General features: G+C 40.0%; 1 long non-coding RNA gene across 2 annotated transcripts in view; it reads left to right on the top strand.

Annotated features, from left to right (window-relative positions):
* The window catches only part of LOC126912731 (uncharacterized), a 79,644-nt gene that overhangs the window by 23,892 nt on the left and 36,509 nt on the right, over window positions 1–19,243 (top strand). The window contains exon 1 of one of the 2 annotated variants that reach the window (XR_007707397.1): window positions 258–1,406. The exons of the other annotated variant lie outside the window; for it this stretch is intronic. This is a non-coding gene — a long non-coding RNA (uncharacterized LOC126912731). Of the gene's footprint in view, window positions 1–257; window positions 1,407–19,243 lie in introns of those variants that run through there. 2 annotated transcript variants of the gene reach the window in all.

The following is a 19,243-nucleotide window of genomic DNA, read 5'->3' as shown; positions in this document are numbered from 1 at the left end:
GTGGACGAAGCCATATGTATGCTTTTAAATGGAAAGTATTAAAATATAAACGTAGCAACACGCCTGTTTCTCTTCGAAGGCGTAGAAACCTTTGGTGTAATATGGTTCGGTGGTTTAGGCCCGCAGTAATAGTGAATGAACCATATTTTTATTTTAGTTTTCTGAGAAAAAAATAGAAATTTAATGTGTTCAACACATTATCAACCACTGCTGCTGTGCCCAACGAAAACATTTGATGTTAACATTGGCCACCCAAAATACTACTGAATGTGACATAATAGTAACAGTAAACTGCACAACAAATCAAAACATGTCCCAGATATCGGCATCAATAACAAATGACATTTTGGTATCTAATGCGAGCGCGGCGTCACGCGTCGCCCGCGCGTCACACGCAGATGAAACAATTGAGTGACGCGCGATGACGTCTGCACGCCGCACCGCGCGCTGTAGGGTGACAAAGCCACCGATTTTAACCGGAATCCAAGCGGCATACAATAGTTCACAAAAAGTTGCCCTCACCTTGCCCCCGCACCCCGCACCTACAATAAATTACTCTCCCAATGATTTTTAGTCCGTGCGACACATTCGCATGATTTATAACGCGCGCGAACAATGCTAACCGGTTACGGTATAAATCCGTGAGCATTGGGGGTGGTACTGAAAAGCTTGTTGTTTCCAATGTACGAATTGTAATTATTGTTCAACATATGGCCAGTGTTACTGTTCAACTTATTGTCACGGCTCCGTGTGTACATAATGACCACGTTTCAAATAACATTTAAAAAGACACCATTGTATTTAGGTGTCACAAACATCTGGTTAAAGAAAAAGCTTTTAGACAAAAGGCGAATAAGAATAGTACTATTGCACGTGTAAACTAAGTAGGTAGATAGTTACGAATGTTGCGTTTGGTTTCATAATCACCGAGCTTATTCTATCACTCGGCCTAAGTAGGAAGTTCGTGGGTGTGTTCGTCTTATCTACAACTAACAAGTACATTAACTCAAAAAGTTGTATCTCGAGTCGCTCGATAAAAAATCTTAATATCGTGTACACAAATAAATCACAGGGAATGGTAATTTACGTTTTCTCAATCATAAACATTCTGATATACGAGTCTTTAGCATATCTTCGAAAACAGAAACATTGATAATTTACGTCACCGTTATTCGAACGGTATAAAAACAAGCACGATTGAAAACAAGAACATTTTTTCCTCAACAGATAAGAAATCATCATTACCGTCAAATGGCAGGGGATTCCGAAATCCATTCTCATCATTACTCTCGCGACATTGACTGCTCAGCACGCATCGCCAATAAAAACACGTCGGGACCTCCTGCCAGCATGTTTATTTTGTCACACCGCTCCCTGCAGCCGTGCAGCGTGCACCCCTTGCCAAGGTATTATAATTAAGCTCATTTGTTATTTTTGCTCTATTCAGCGGACGCTGTGGCGCGCAGGCGCGATAAGCCCGCCTGTATAGGTGCGTCATTAAAGCCAGTTTTTTGATGCGCACGCGACTACGACCCGCATTATCTTTTTATCGTTGCACCCCATGTGCACGGATTAGTGTGTGGGACACAGAGGTTTGAAACTGTTTTGGAAGTCGGTAATTGTAACGTTTGTAACGTTGATAAATCAATATTATTCGATAACAAGATCGTAGTTTAAGAAGTATTTTTGTCTGTACTCGAATAAACACTTTCTACTTTTGAATTAAATAGCAATGAATGCCTGAAGTAAATGTTGTGTTTAAATAAATTTAGAAAAGATGCAAATATACAATTTTCTGTCTCCGAAATTCATTAATTATTTTCATAATATCTAGGTACTAGCACTGCTTATACAAAAAGCTTTAGAATTTTAAACAAACAATTCATGATAAACTCCCCATTACGAGTAAGAGGGTTGAGTAAACTGAACAGCAGTGCGTTACCTCTGGCTATAGGTGCACAATAGGTCTTGCGCGTGTCACCCGTGTGTCACCGAACAAATATTGCATTACCCTGCCCGCGCGCCCCGCGCCCCGCGCCCCGCGCGCCACGCGCCGTGTGTCGTGCGAGTCCATTGTTTAGTCCCCAGCGACGCTCGCGGGCTGGACACCCTACTCGCTAATCCCACGGAAATTGCATCGTAAGTGGCACTGATTTTTTTTTTCGTTAATTTTGGTTGTGTTTATTTTTAGACGGAGTTTATAGTCTCATTTCTTATTGGTTAAAATGCTGGCATTGTCACAGACGTTTCGAATACATCTTTATGCAAGTTAGAGTTTTGAATACTAATTCATTCACATTGCAACACCTACGAATATACAAATGATGGAAATCAAACCGTGGACCGCAACCTGTCTGGTCCAGTTGGCGTTGTATCTCTCGCCACTCGTAAGAAACTGCCATCTGTTGCCTGGAGCTGAAGGCGCGCTGTGTGACAGAGTGATTGATTCTACTCATCTGTGAACTTGCCTCACGATATCTATGGACGACATCAAACATTACACGTCTGGATTCGTATTGTTGTTCAAACTTTACCTTCAGACTAGTCTGTGTTCACTTATTTCGCGTCTACCAAAAGGAAAAACATTTCTACTAGTTAATGAATATTATAGGGCTTGAGCTGGAAAGTCTAGTGTTTAAGTTGTAATCTTCTAATGAAAAAAAACTTAGATAACTATTCATATACCTACCTAATTTCATATCAATACAAAATCTGTTAGAATACCCAATTAGACTCCTATAATGACAACACAAAGCTCCTTTTTGCTCAAATTCACACAAAAACATCAAAATGTACTTCGCAGTCCCGCACAAAATATCAAAAATTCCGGCAGAGGAAAGAAATATCATTCAATTAGAAAACAAAAGGGCTAAGGGTGGCTATCGTGGCCGGCATCGGAGCATGCGGGCAAGGAAATTATTAATTTGGAGCTATTAACGTTACCTACACCAATTGAGGACAAAAAGGTCCCCTTCCTACCTTTGAATACCTTTTTAATAAAGGGATATGGTAAGCTGTTATGTCTTTGACAATGAATGATGAGTTTTGGGAGGTTAGAGGTTGTGAGGAACTGAGAGGGTTCCTGTATTGGTCCATGTTTATAAGTTACAATAGTTACAGTGCTATACACAATGTTTGTTTTATAATATTGCGGATTTTTGCTCGCCTTATTGTGATTACGACAGCAACTCTTAGAATTTTTCAATCTAGATGAAGTAAGCTTTTTCTTTTAAATGCTTTCTAGCGAATGATCTCAGAACCAGTTGTGATTAATTAAACACCTAGTTTGTGTGTGAGATTCACGTCAGTCACAGTAGGTACGTACAGACTAGTTCGCGCACCACTCTCCATTCTCCGCAAACAATACGCCGCAGTCTGGTTGAGTAAATGTTCCCTCTGGAACCCGACACCTCAACTCCACCGCACAAAATAAAACACCTCCAACTCGCGCGATAAGGGTTCAATTGTTACCTTTTGATGTGTACTAAAAACGCTTAAAAGTAAAACTATCTCCGAGGGTTCTGCATGCGGGCGCTCTATTAGCCGGACTCCGGCGCGGTGCGGTACTGTGGCCGCGGCCGTGCGGGCGACACCTTTACAAAATGCCTCCTTATTTAATTTCTCACTACATTTTATGCCACAAAGGGATTCTAAGGGATAACTAGTTTAGTTAGGGTTGCTCCTCGTATGTTAAACACGCGGAGGAATGGATTTTAAAGTTGCTTTAATTGCTGCTAATGTAAAAGGTGGATGACGTAATTGTTTTAAGTGTTTCGTAAATAGGGGCAGGTTTCTAGTGATGTTGTTGTGTATTGTCATTTTGTGAATACACAATACTTATACTCGCTATACCAATAAGAATACAAAGTGGACTAGTCATCGAAACCACTCGATGTCGCCGAGACCATGCAGTAGTCACAGAAACAATTGGTCAATCTTCCTAGAGTACGTATAATGGTCCAACAATTGGAGTGGCCGCGTCCCGTCAGCTGCAATCAGCTCGTCTGATTGATTCACTCCGAGTACTTGTGGCACCTACACCTGAAGCACCTTCACCAATTGGACTAGATTTAGGTCACGAGGATAAGTGTAGGCAGACCATGCTCATCTACGCAGAATTTGGGACTTACCAATCTGACTAAACAAATGATCATATACTTCTAATTAGAATCTGAGTGAGACTACAATTAGCATAAATGTAAGCATATTAGGTACCTAAGCAGTACTAATTTGACGTTGTGTTAACTTGATGTAATTACGTGAACCAACGTAGTTTTGATGTTAATGATTTCTGTTTCCAATTAGGAACACAAATATAATTCACTGTCTGCCGCACTCAGAGACATTTAATATTAACTTATACTAGTCCTTAGTAACGATTTTGTATCGAAAACGATTGCTAAGGGATGGTTTAAGTAACCATTAAATGACTCTGAGTGTGGCAGTAAGTTATGTAATACAGTAAATACAATCAATACAAACGGAGCACATAAACAAAAATGTAATCTAAAAACTGTCCCATACGATACAAAACGTGACGCTACCAATGCAGCGGTTCAAGGCACAAGTGAGTTGAGACAATAACCTCTAACTAGCTCGTACCTATGTACTCGTGTCCAGCGGCTGATGGCTGATGGCTGATGGCTGCTGGCACCCTACGCGCCCGTACCTGACAGCACCTAAACTGTCTCAATTGGTCCACATGTGGGTCACACGCACAGGGCACCGTGGAGTCGACTACGATCGTGCTTTGATTTAAAATATCAGAGCAGCATCATTACGGTAAAGATTTTAGGGTAATGGGTCGCAATAATAGAATGTTGGCAGTTTTTAATCTGCAATCGTTCCTGGTGAATCACAGTACGGTCACTCTCTGTTACATACGACTCACAACATGACGACAGAAATAGTGTTGCAAAATCAATAATAATCTTTTCTGTCCCGCAATTGACGATTAAGAGATATCACATTATATTGTACCTATGTTAAGCTAAAAAAATGTGCACACAAAATAACAAAAAAACTATTACAAATCAAAACAAATTCTTAAACTATCTAAGTTCCGAGTATGAAGTCGACTCCACACATTTGCTAGCGCTCACGTGGATCCTATTAACTAAATTGTAGTTTGAGTCAGCGGCCACCTGGCGGGCGATCACCTTAAATGCCCAATTGACTGCCCCACCGCGCACCTAATGTAACAGCTACCGTTTATATGACTACACCAATTGTAGCTTGTACTGTGACACACCTGTGGCGTTTAGTGGTGATTCATGTAATTGTGACTGTGTTCTGAGTTTTAAATATCAGTACCTAAGTATTAATAAGTATCTTATGTATTGCAAGCATAATATGTTGCTAATTAACATCTGTATACGAATCTAAAATCTCAAATATGATCTCGATTTTAAAGTAATCAACCTAATAATTAAAAATGGTCAGCAAAAATTAAGCAGGCACATAATTCTGAAAGTGACCCCACAATTAAAACGCCCGTACCTCCGCGGTTAAATGGATTAAGGCCCCGACCAATATAAAACAGTAAAACAATAATTTGCAAAGCAATTAAAAGCTCTCATCAGCACCTTATCGCCGGATCTCGGCCCGCATCGTCCTGCTCGACAGACGGACAGACCGACAGACCGACCAATTGGCTGGTATGAGGGACCAGACGGTAACCACTTAATGCTGCAACACTTACTAATGTTACATTCATCCCTGTGACTCATTATAAGTACCTAAGTTTTTTGCTTAATTTCTAGATAAGTAATTTAAAGTAAATAACTACTTTTTAAAGTAGATAACTACAAAATCTTTATTCTTTATATGCATAATACATACTTCGAAATCTTATAGGACGATTTATATCGACTTATTATCTGAACGACTCTCATAGTGATCGTTAAAGATTGTCATTTTATTCTGATAGAAATGAACGTGTAATTACCGTAGAAACTGTTCACCTCGTAATAACAATAGCTCCGTATTACAGCCCGCCTAGGCAGTAGGTGTGCGGTGTACTGCAAACACTCGTGCGTTCAATTTACCCTTACAAAAGCGTAATAACATATTAATGTGTCCGCCAGGGCTGCTATCGATCGCATCATATCGCCGTAACTTGATACTCGTTACCGAACAATAGCACGCCAGGTGTTCAACCCTAGCGCTGATGCGGTGGTCGAATCTCTCTCTTGTAATAACACGGGGGTAGAAATGACTCGGAATTGAAATGCTAATGTTGTTATAGGACCGAAATGTAAAGTGAACATGTTATTTTTTATATTGTTCTTACTTACTGGTTTTTGATTGTATTTTCGTATTGAGTGAGGGTAATTTTGTTTTCACCTGGTGCGTATTGAGATTTTAGACTATTAAATAATTGCTCTCTCACGGGCATTTAATTTTTAATTTTACGCAGTTTTATTCCTTGGTTAAGTCTTAAAATTATCTATAAATGTAAAATGACAAAAACTCAATAGTAGTTAAGAACATCCCATATACTTATCGATAAAAAACCAGAACAAAATTTTGAGTGAGGTTGTTAACCCGATTTTAATCGAATATTGGAATCCAAGATAAACTTTGGTCCATCTGAAATAGATTTCTCTCGACTTCCGCTCACCTCCGGGTACATTGTACCCCAACACACTGAAACCGTTTAATTACCGCTCACAGACCATAATCCACAAACATAATCCGTTGACCCAGTACAAGTCAAACAGAGTGAAATTTATTAATCGCTGGGTCTTCGAGGCCCCGTGCAAACATTGTAGGGTTACGCTTAAGTAATTATCGTCGAGTCTGTTTTCATAACTTGCCATCGACACTCGATTGTTTACGGGGTGTTACGGCAATTTGAGGTTTCAGGACTTTCAGGATACAGGGACAAGTTTTACGGGCACACACACACTACACTAGCGAAAATAACCTTTATTGTAATTCAAATAGAGGCTAACTTCGTTTAATATGTAACGTTCCTTGTTCTATCATAATAATATTACAATAACTAAAGAATTCCCTCGTAAGGTATGTATTTAAATATTCTATATGGAAATTCTTTCGTATGATAATACGTGGACGGAGGAAAAACAAAGGCTATCTAATATCACATTCCATAATTTGTTGTACGAGGAGATGCATTATTAAAATGTTCCTAGAATAACTTCTTGATGAATAATCTACTGCTCTCTACAAGGAGGTAAGCAGAGTTCATGTAAAAAGCTAAATTAAACATTTTTTATAGTCGGTCTACAATTGTCCGAGTAAAGGGTTGGGTTCAATTTTTAAGTAAAGAAGACGCTATCCAAATTATTGCACGGAATAATTTTCATCGTGAACTAATATTAATTGTAATATACTGGAATGTTCATCTCCTGAAACAAAGAGTATTGAAATTAAATCGCGTTCCATTCGTAGGTGCGTTTAAATAGACATGGTTTTAATTACGCCGTACCTACGCACACATAATATGATGGGAGTATGGGAGTATGGGAGGGCCCGTGCCAATCTCAATCCATTGTTTGACGCGCAAACAGACTCACTCTTACCCTCAGGTGAAACTAATAACTTTTACCACCACCCTGTACAAACACGCTATACAGTATGATCATATTTTGTGTACCCACTCGTAGTGCGGATAGTGTGATTGAATTCCTCTCTAGTATGTGTCTGTGTTTTGTGTTAGGGGTCAATGGAAGAGACGGTTTAATCAGACTGGTACCTATAGGTACGTATGGCTTAAGAAATACTTAGAAATACTTAGTACTTGTAATAGGAATTTTAATCAAGACCTAAAAGGATTGTGAATAATTCAAATTAAGGTTAATTAATGTTATCTACTTCATAATCATGTCCATCATTCTGTCTAGACGTGACACCTGAAGTATATGAGTCGTTCTCCAAGTACCGTAGAGAGACTTTTCCTTCAAGACATGTGCGAAATATTCAGTTACTAACAATAACAAGTAATACCATCGATGCTATGGTATTGAAAAATTATTCATTACCTACGCACTACGTGAGGGGGAGAGCATGTTATGTACTGTGTAACTAACGACACGTGTGCTCATACTCTTACGAATGGCGTGCTTTATGAAGTTTTATAATCTAAACAAAAAGTACAGCTCATGGATTTTGTTTTTTTTTTTGCTTCATTTTGCTGATATCACCTATGTAAGTGTTACATAGATTATAATTATGATATATCCAACTATTTGCAGGGTAAAATGCATGTAATTTAAAATCACTTCTCTCTACCTTACCCCAGGAAACATAATGAGCCACCTCCTCCTCCAGTAGGTAGACCGCAGTTCCACAGAAACCTGCTTATTGTATGTCGAGGCACAGCTTGTACCGTGCTCTGTCGGTAGTCTGAATATTGTAGTGCCGTTATTAATTCAGGCTGGCAACATTGTCTCTAACCTACCTACTGCATGGAGGATCTAACTTTCGTCTACATGTAGATATGTCGATCGTCTATATTTTTGAAAACATTTAAAAAACGTGGCGTCAAAACCGGAAAATCAATTTGTGGATTACACCAAGAATTGTTTCATACGGAAATCGAACTCACAATACGTAGTGCAGAAAACAGTCACCTAGCCACAGTGTTAGTGGAAAATAACTCATTTGTCTTCTAAACCTGATCAAGTGAAACCTATCAGAACATGGCGCGGCGTGCAAGGGTTGAGCCCTCCGCTGCATTCAATTAGTTGACACGAAGCAGCAATTGATGGGAAAAATCACGGGATAATAGAAAACAACGGTGCGACTCGCCACCGCCTCGTAATCATGTTAGCCGCGTCATACTCCATTACCAGGAGTCGACCTCGTGGAATATGGCTAGGGAAAGGGAGAGTGGACATAGCTAATAGCTACAGCTATTATAGGTAACATATTTTATTTTACTATATGTATGACTGCCTCATTGAATAGAATAGAATAGAATAGAGTGGTAGTTGGCCGAGTGGTTGCAAGTGTGACTGCCGGGCAAGGGGTTTCGGGTTCGATTCCCGGGTCGGGCGAAGTATTACTGGGCTTTTTTCGATTTTTCGAAAATTTCTCAGTTCTCAGGAAATGTGTCCGGTATATGACAATAGGCTCACCACCTACTACAACAACATACATTGTGAAATGTAGGTGCACCTCTGCCTACCCCTTCGAGGATTAAAGGCGTGACGTTATAAAAAAAACTATATGCATGAATAAGAAGGTAATTACTACAGATATCCTAGTTCTTAATGGTAGAGTTAATTTAACAGACGTTTAAATTAAAAAGAATAAACTAAACTTGTTTAGTTTAAGTTCCTATTTAGGCGGACATGTACCAGGGTCCCAGTAACATGTAAGAGGTAGTAAGGTTGGCGTCTTTATCTGTTACATTGCGTCGAACCCTCCGCGCTATGCGAATACCTTGACGAAACTTAATATCGGATGGAGGCCTGTGTGTGGGGCCGGAAAATCAGCGAGTCTGCGACACATATATTTAGTATGTTTTAAATTAATGACAAATGTCATGTATTTGTAAGGTTAAATAATGTTGAATCGAAGAATTTACCTAATGGGTATCTTATTCTTCCTTCATTTGAAAGAGATAATGGCTTGTCCCACTTTACGTGAGTCGAGAAGAAATCTCATTCTTTCTAACTAAAAACCGTCCCGTTTCTTCTCCTGCTGGAGCCTCGGTAACCAGATTGTGATTCTGTTTCAGGGCAATGACATTTCTAGCTAGCAGTAAAAGGAAAAGCTCCTCATCCTCCTGGATGAGCACACTATGTATTCATGAAAACTCGTTACTTAGTAGTACGCAGCAAGTTTCGTGGGCAAACGTTACGAAAGTGTAGTCCGCATAGTTTTAGAAACGTTTAATTGTGCGCTGAAGGTCCGGCGCGCGATTTATGAGCAGTAGGTGCGAGTGCGCCTCACATTCCCGGCGACACCCGCCCGTCTGCCCTACTTCTTCAACTTACTACCACGGCCGCTGAATTAGTGCCCAACTTTATTTAAGATCCAGGACTACTTTACCATCTCCGTCCGGAATCTTGCATGATCAGGTGTTCGTAAAATATCTAATTATTCAAGCAGGCATTCCCCATCCAGCATGTTTATAATAAGTCATTAGAATATCTGATCTTGACCGTCACACTTTATTATTAATCAAGTTCGAAACAGAATCAAACTGTTAGGTTTCAGTCTGCTAACAGAGCTTAAACATTAATAGATCCCAACTTTAGCTCATCCTCATTAACCAGCACTGTCTACCTCGGAAGGTGTCGCGAACATGTCGCCGCGTCGCCGCCGCGTCGTCGTGTCGCAACCGCAACACGGAGCTACCTCATTAAACTAACTTCGTTTCCAATCTCCGCCCGCGGTGCGCGGCGGCGCGTGTTTGAGGTATGACGCGATTGATAGTCGTCCTAACTTGTTTCATAGTTGTTTCGCTGTTATTAATTAGACGCGTTACGTACACAAGCGTTTGGTTTACACAAACTTAAATGTTAGTTCTAGCTTCCTATCTAGGTACATTTCGTGGAATAGTTGTTTGGCAAATTTAAACTATCACTCTCTTATATAATTCAAGCAATTTTGATTTATATTTCATGATATCGATTATATCTAAAACAGTTTTTAGTTTAGCTACGGTTATATTGTAGTAAGTTTGAGAATCCGTAGCATAAAGTCGAGAGAATGACTTAGGGAGTCTAAAAGTTAATGATATCTTCTGGCGAGTTGCCGTGACGGCGGCGTGACGCGACGTGACGCGGCAAGCGCCGGCGTGACAATAAACACGTCCACCAGATCGTTAATCAACGACACCGGCTCACCTTACGGCCCGGTGCCACTGCAGCTTAATTGCTGTTTACTTTACAGATTAAACGACAGTTAACGTTTAAGTGCTGCTAAATGACTTCAAGTAGTGCTCTAAAGATCAGGGAAAGGGTCAGAAAGATCGTAATGGTTCGTTAATTTGTGGCTTTGTGATACACCTGCAGAATTGTTATGGTGTCTTGTTTAAAGTAATAAAAACAGTAATTCAGTGTTAATTGACTTTTATTCATTTGTAGGTGCAAAGATAATTAATTTTGTTTCAGTTTCAGTATTGAAGAAAGTATACCACCATTAGTATACACTGAGTTATAACACTATATAAATCGCATTATAAATTACCCTAACTTTAAACTAACATAAATTCTTCCTTAGATAAATCTGATCTTGATTTACCACGGTGCCATCAGCTCATCAGAAACAATGGAATCACCTTGACACAACACGGTTACTTCAAACAACAGGAGCACTGGGTGACAGGGGGGTAGCCTCGAGGGGGAGGGGGGATAATTAATGACGTCACCGTGGCAGGTGCACAATGACTGGAACTGTACGTGACGCAGCAAGATTTTTTTATCTGCGCTGACGTCACACGCAGTCAAGTGAAAGTTCCAGCCAGGGGGGGGGCGCCGCCAGCTAATGGGAGAAGTTACGTGTAATCACTGTGTAGCTCATCCTGTCCAACATAGGTAAGTGGAGACGGGTTTTGGAAGTATTTTAGGAGTTTAGATACGAATGACATACATAGTCCAATATCACATTTTTTCACTAATTTTGTAAATGAAACCGTAGATCAGATTACATCTTTATACCCTTAAGTTATCACAGCAATATCAGTAAACAAATTAATTGATATTTGTTAATTTAATAAGCAGATAACAGTATTTAACACGAACAAAACAAGCGAACTGTAATCTCAATATCTGCACGATACATTACCTTAAAATATATGTATCGATGTTCCACTGAACAATTTACATCGCGGACAATAACGTGCGAAACAATGGCGGAATATCCGCATCCGCACATCCGCGGCGGCTACAATCTGGCGGACGCTTTACCTGAAAATCCGCATTAATTCATATTCCGACGCGAAAACAATGCGGACAGCGGAAACCTGTCCGCGGTCTCACCAACGGATTTTACACGCGGATGTACACCTCTAGTTACACCAAAACCACTCCAAAATCCACTTTAACAACAAATTAATAAAGCTGAAATCTCTCCGAGTTTGGTATTTTGATCGCATTTACAGCAATTCATTATATAATCAACTTAAATGTACAAGAGATAAAGTTCATTTCAGTTAGCACAAGCACTGGACACCGGGATGATCTCTCGACCGTTTTGAAAATGGAATAGCAATCCTTGTCACCTGCGATTGGAGTACAGACGAAATACAAGCTAAATCCGATATGTTTATGTTCGGTTTTACGTTGATATACGCCTGTGAAGTGGTGATTGAAAGCTAAGAACTGCTATCAGTGGAAGTTCAACCCTAACGTGTACCTTTTAAAGTTAATTCTTCGTTGGCTGTGTGTTAAGTGGACACTGACAGGTGCAACAGTGTGGAAGGCTCGACAAACGGCTGATTTCGCATACAGTATGGCGGTCCATCCGTTTCCGTAGCGATTATGAGGTGGGGTGTGAATCATGTGTAGATAAACCGGGGCTTAATTAATATATTTTTGAACAATGCTTTAAGGTCTGCTATTGTTTAAACAGATTGAAAATTATGGTCGACATTTTAATTAATTAGGGAGTTCTCGTGTCCTTTTCCTTACTCGATTATGCAAATGATAATCTTTTCAGTAAATACCTATAATTTGGTCTAAACCAACTGTTTAAGAAATGATTGAAGGAGCAGCATACCTCTACCTATTAAGAACAACATTCCTCGCGACGTATGTGTGTAGTGAGTAGTGTCCAATTGTCCGCGTCATCAGCTAATCCGGCGACAAGACGGGCAATTAAATGATTTGTCCCGCCGCCAACAAATTGATCCAGTTAGCAGATAGCTAACATTGTGCCACCCGCCGCACTCGCCTCACTCGCCGCAGATATCTGCCGTACTCTCTGCTACACTCGTTTGATGACCTGCCTTTGTTACAATTATTTCTTACGATTTGAACGAGTACGTAATTGGTTGGTTTAAACTACAATACTACTGGTAGTATTACTCCTAAACCGACTTCACACGTAGATACTTATTATCTACACAAACGCATGTAAGTGAAAATAAATCCCTTAAAAACAAAGGTAAACAACTAGCGATCTATTCGCGGAGGACACGGTTGATTTATGGCGGCGCACGCGCATCCTTCACGGAAACCACGAGCTAATCACAGACATGCACCGATCACGGTACCTACGAGAGAATATTTGTGACCGTCAGTTGCCGTCAGTTCCCGTCAGTTACCGTCAGGTGCGAAATGATGGTACATCACTCTTGTGTACAGTCCTCTGATGTCGGTAATGGAGATAGACGGACAAATTAACGGATTAAACGTCTTTTTATCCCGGCACGAACTAAAAATAATAAACCGAGACTATTAACGGTACACACTGAGACGATGATTGTACGCCAGAGCCAAAACATAATTGTATATGTTGAATTATTCCAATGAAATACACGCTAACTAATCTTTAGATTAATTAATATTAACTAGGAATGATAGATAATAATTCTTGCACATCGTTATAATGATTACAAAGTGTAACAGACGTCACAATATTTCCGATCGCGATGTAACTCCGACAGGTGTAGCCGAACGATCAGTTATTCGTTATTCTGACCGCCGGACCTTTGGCCACCACTGAAATATTAATAGCACGTCACAGACGTAATATATGATAATAGATAGAGCAAATAATCGTGCACTTAGCGCCTCGCCGAGGTGAAAGATGAATAAATCATAGCACTTCCTGACTGGCCGAGAACTAAGAAATATGTACGTGGCAATTAGGTGGCAGTTTTAATTCTAGATGCGGCTGTAAATTATGTAGGTGTGGAGATGACGGTCGCTTGCTCCGGCTTTTTGGGAGTGGAGAAAAGTCTGATTTATTGTTTGAACGCAACGCTCGTTGTGACGCGCTAGTAAAACAACTGCGAGTTATCTAGTCGGCCAGCTAAGACACTAATTAAAACTAAATCCACAATGTTTTCGGACGTTACGAAATTCTCGCTCTAGATAAACTAAATCAAGGATAGGATTAGTTTAACATTATAACACCAGAATAATTACACATTAAAATAAAATTTGCATATTTCTTCGAAGTTCTGAAGTAACTCATCTTCGAGGCACATCATCAAGTACCGAGTCTGTCGTCTGTCTGTCCGTACACACGGCGTGTCTCGTACAAGAGCAACGAGACTGTACTAATGGAGCATTAGCGACATCAAGCAATCATCGACCACATTACACCCGCTCTATTGTCCCACGTATGAAGTGAATGACGATAAATCTGTCGAGCCAATCACAATTATCATGTTTGACAGATGCGAGCCGGACAAATAACTGACACACGAGTATTACCGACCTGGGAACTTTGTAACGTCTCTTTGATATCGATTCCGTGAAAATTAAAGGGTACATTCTGTAGCGGGCTATAAATAAAACGTCTCACTTCACTTCAAGACAAGCGAACATCACCCATATACATAGTATCGTATATAAAACATACAGTATGTACAGTTGACTAGGGCTGGCTCCGATTAGCCGTGCCTCACTCGGCGACACACCCCTGAGGTCTAATTGACATGGTCACGTGTCGTACATCTCACACCGGAAGTGCGCGCTCTCACTGACTTATGCGTATTTCCTTCCGACTCCCGCTGTGCCCCGCGACTCCGCCTGCCGTTTTTGCTAAATCTTGTCTAGGCATTGCTTTTTTATCTGGATAAAAATGGTGACGGGCTTTTTGTATCTCAGCAGGTATCGAGGCGCTCAGCCGGCGTTTGTTTTTCTCAAAAGAAAATTCTGTTTTATTTTTACAAGCTTCTGTTTACAAGCTGCTTGTTTTGTCATGTCTTAAATACAGTAACGCGACGTACGGCCGACTGCGTATAACTTTTCCAATAACTACTTTTAACGATTACAGATTGTGATGACATTTCCAACAGAAAGGATTCAGTGAGCGTACAAATAATTTCATCGCCCCCACGACACACGACACACTCACGTCTGATTTCACATCCTATGTGACAATGACGGTGCACTTCGTAAGGGATCGCTTCCTAATCATTAACTCAATCTTATAATGAATGCAATAAGGCTCATTATAGTTTGTGTTGTCTGAAAAGATGACTTTCTATGCGCTTTTTGATGCGAAACGCGTGAATGATTTAACTTATAACGAATCAAAAGGCAATGGAGTAGCAATAACGTTATGTTTCTATCATAACACAATGAAAAATATTATGAAATATTTTTAAATTACCCAGGCAACTTTGCTTAGGTACATTTCAGTAGTGTGAAATTTCTCTTTGAATTACATATTATATTTCATTGAATTCTTCGCTGTGCAGCTGGAGCCGTTAATGAAAAACTAAATGTAGTTAGAGAAAGATAGATATCGAACACTTTACAATAGTATTTATTTCCATTTGCCATGAATACATGAAGTATATTTTATTCTGCAAGGCCTGGTCGGTAGCAGGCGGCCGCGTGTGTCGGACGGAGTGAGACGCGTGTCGTTTCCGATCCGCCGCCGGTTCTGTTCAATTGATGGCCGCGACCAGCCGCGGCTGAGGGAGACTCGCTGACAATGCTCCGATATGACAACCGTGAACACTCACTCCAGAACCCCTTGTTCTTCTCATATATTGTTTAACACAAGTTTGGCTACTGCTCAATAATTATTTATCTCTTTTGAGAAGAGTTACAAATGACTTCATCCGTGATCATGGCGCTTGCAACAGTGACGAAATATCGGAAACTCTTCAAAATAAATAAACATGGTAAATATTCCGTCAAGTTCTAATAATAGAGTTACAGACATACATATACTGAGTCTAATGCCTTACATTTATTACTTAACAATAAAGTTTAATTTGAAATGTTAGTAGAAATCTCCATAAATACAACCGAAGCATTCTATATCACGAATTGTAAATTCCACTCCGCACCTTAACGACTCTAACTAACTTAATACCGGATCAAACTTAGATCTTTATTTACCTTCCATGTCTAAAAGGGGTAAGTCCAGTGATTTAGAAGTACCCCGGGCCCCAGGCCCCGGGCCCCGGGCGGGCACAGTCAGCGAGCAAGTGAAGTGCATGCAGTGGCGGTGACACGCGCATCTGATTCACACACCACTGCCGCCCGACCTATGTCTAATCATTGATGCAGACCCATGGCAGCTGTAGATATGACAGTTCCATAAAAGTATTGCTATCACAGTTCTAATTGGACAGTAAAATGTTATTGGTTTTGAAAGATATCATTACCATCATCAGCCGATTGATATGCACTGATGAACAAAGACAGGTCTTTGTTCATCAGTCAGCTCTCTCAGAGGGGATTGTATGTAAAGGAAGAGTAAATGATAGGACGATATGATAAAATCGTCATTCACTTGCTAAACACGTTAATTGCAAGAAACAAGTCATAGGTTTCTCTCAAGTTTCTTTATTAAATAATGACACAGTAAAAGTTGCTCAGAGCGCTGAGTAACAAACTTGAGCCGGCTCTACAAACTCGTGGCTCTGACCACCGGCGGCCGGACACGGCTCGTGTCACCGACAGAGCACGACTTTCCGACTGGAAACTGTCGCACTGTCGCACTGTCGCACTGCTGCCGACAACTGAAGCCCAACCATCTAGACATGATTCTTCTCACACTTCATTGACATTCAAATTCACATACATGTAAAGTTTAATTAATTTAATGAAACAATATCCCAGAAATATATCCAAGTAACAGTAACAACACACGAGAAGACAAGATTTACGAGATAAAAAATTCTCGTCGGCAAGCACCATAAGAGTGGGTACAAGCATCTGTTGGGCCAATCACGCTCCCCTTCGGGACACTTGCATACAATTACTTAATTTGCCACTTTATTCAGAGAGACTCTCACATCTGAGGTAGCTCCGCGCCCATTGAGATAATGCTACAGACTCCCGCAATCATTTTATTTAACACGACGACAACTTTGAAATGAAAATTGGAATTTGAGTGGAGTTGGAGTGAAGAGGGTTTGTTTGTAATAAGGGAGCAGACAAGTATAGCTAGTGAATAAAAAAGAATATGAACTTGTGATTTCGAGTGAAAGAATCTCCTAGATACTGCTGTTTACGAAATTCAGCGTTATGGTTCTCTGCACAATGTAATAAAGTGAATAATGTTATCAACGGAGATGTGCTCTGCCTTTCAATTCGTAAAGGAACCATTTCTAAGCAAATTCGCGACAAGGACACTTACTGATTAGGGCCTTCCTAATCCGAGTCTGTAGCGCGAGCCATACAATATAATATCCCGAGTGCTGGAGTAGATGGTGACACTCGTCGTGATTACCACATGCACAGTTATGGTGGCGAGTATTTATGTGGTATTTATATAATTCGGAGGCGGCACCGCGGCACCGGCTCGGCGCGCGCGGGACGTGCGCGGCCTACTACGGGCCTCTTTACTCCAAGTACTGGCGCGGGCTCGCTGTGTACTCAGTGTAAGAAAATACGCTTATTTATTGGCCTGTTTGTTTTGCTATGCTAATCTACGAGACATATGGATGGTATCGGCTGATTAAAACTGAGCAAAAATGAGAGCCAATTTAAAAATTTTTTTGTACCAAAATTTTCGTAAGCTATATTCTACTTATTTGTGTACAATGTGTATTATGTCATTAGCATACTGAATATTTATATGAGTTGAATTATACTTCTATAACGAAGCTTAATATTTAATTTTACTTAATATTTTTTTTAAAATAAAACTTTATCAGAATGACTAAAATGATTGTGACATGATGCGACAAGTGTTTACATTATTACCTCAGTAGTAGTTGTTCCATTCAATTTCATTTTATTTCAGCAGACAAATGTAATGAGAATAATCGGCTCCAATATATAAATACAACGCAACATTGTGAAAGTTGCAGCACGAGATGTATACGAGGGCCGCCATTATGGAAGTAGGTCACGAGTCTGTCAAATAAGTTGCATTCTTATATATCAATTATTGTCAATTAATGTTAGCAATAAACTAAACGTAAACCAATAACAAAAACGTATAACCAAGAAACTTTACCCTCTGCAACTAATTCAGAATTTATTTATCTGCAAAGATATCCACAGGTTCTTCATGAATGCGAGGACACTTGAAATAAAATCTCGAACCAATTTGTAAAGTCGAAAGTTTGAAAGTGCAACATGTCACTTGCCACACTTTTAATTCTCCTCGGTCGGATGCTGGAGGGTTGCCAAATGTATCCACCTGCCGGTCCGCACTTACAATCTATGATTATTCAAATCCTCTTAGATTCGTACGCAAACATCTATATGCAAATGGTGACAAACAACCGAACGTTTACAAACGCACAATATACTTTTATGGTCCAGGAAAAGCCGAATCTCAGCCATTGTACGCTTAACGACGGAACTTGGAACTTTGGACTTTATGTGCTCAACAATATGGGCGATAAGAGATTGTTTGTAAGTTGGTTTGTCATGCTGCGTTCAAGATATTGTTTCACGTGTTTTATGAGGTGGGCTAAGATTTCACGGCGCTTTTGTCAGGGGCATTTTTGAGTGTTCCCTTCGCAATGTGTAGATGTTTATTCAAGAGGGGAAGTTATGTCACATTGAGGGTTATTCGTGTCTAGTTGTTGTTACAAATGAAACAGGTTGACTTTATTGAATAATACAATGTAGTCGACTACAGTGTCCAAGTAAGTTTTGATTTGGGCTCTAAAGTTTATTCCAAGATAAAGTTCAGTGAGTGCTTAGATTTCTTAGAACTACTTTTACTTGAGTAAGCACTCGGAGACATTGTTAGTTGAATGAAATCGGTTCGCAAAACAAATTCTAGAAGACGTACAAAGGCTAAACGAAAAAACAACTTACATGGAAAAATAATCAATTCAGTAAAAAGAAAAATACACAAATATCCGAACACTACCCACGAAAAGGGTACAGAGAGACACTTTGAAATCAAAACAGAATATATGCAGGACAATCTCGTTGTTTACCTACGAACCTGAAACAGTTATGACAACCTTATGTAATCACATTGCTATTTTTTCCCTCGTGTTTACAATGACAACATCCATTAGGGCGGTGTCCGACTGGTCGGCTACTGCCGCCCAACGTGGGACACACTACCGACCAATTCCTTCAAAATGTTATTAGCATGCGGTGCTCAAAGTGCATTCCTTTATTTCTATCATAAAATAAAGTTTTATATTTAACCTAGATAA

This window comes from Spodoptera frugiperda, chromosome 29, assembly GCF_023101765.2.
Source record: "Spodoptera frugiperda isolate SF20-4 chromosome 29, AGI-APGP_CSIRO_Sfru_2.0, whole genome shotgun sequence".
In the NCBI taxonomy this organism is placed as follows: domain Eukaryota; kingdom Metazoa; phylum Arthropoda; class Insecta; order Lepidoptera; family Noctuidae; genus Spodoptera; species Spodoptera frugiperda.
Note: the sequence above shows the minus strand (reverse complement) of the source record. Positions and strands in the feature narration are given on the sequence as shown.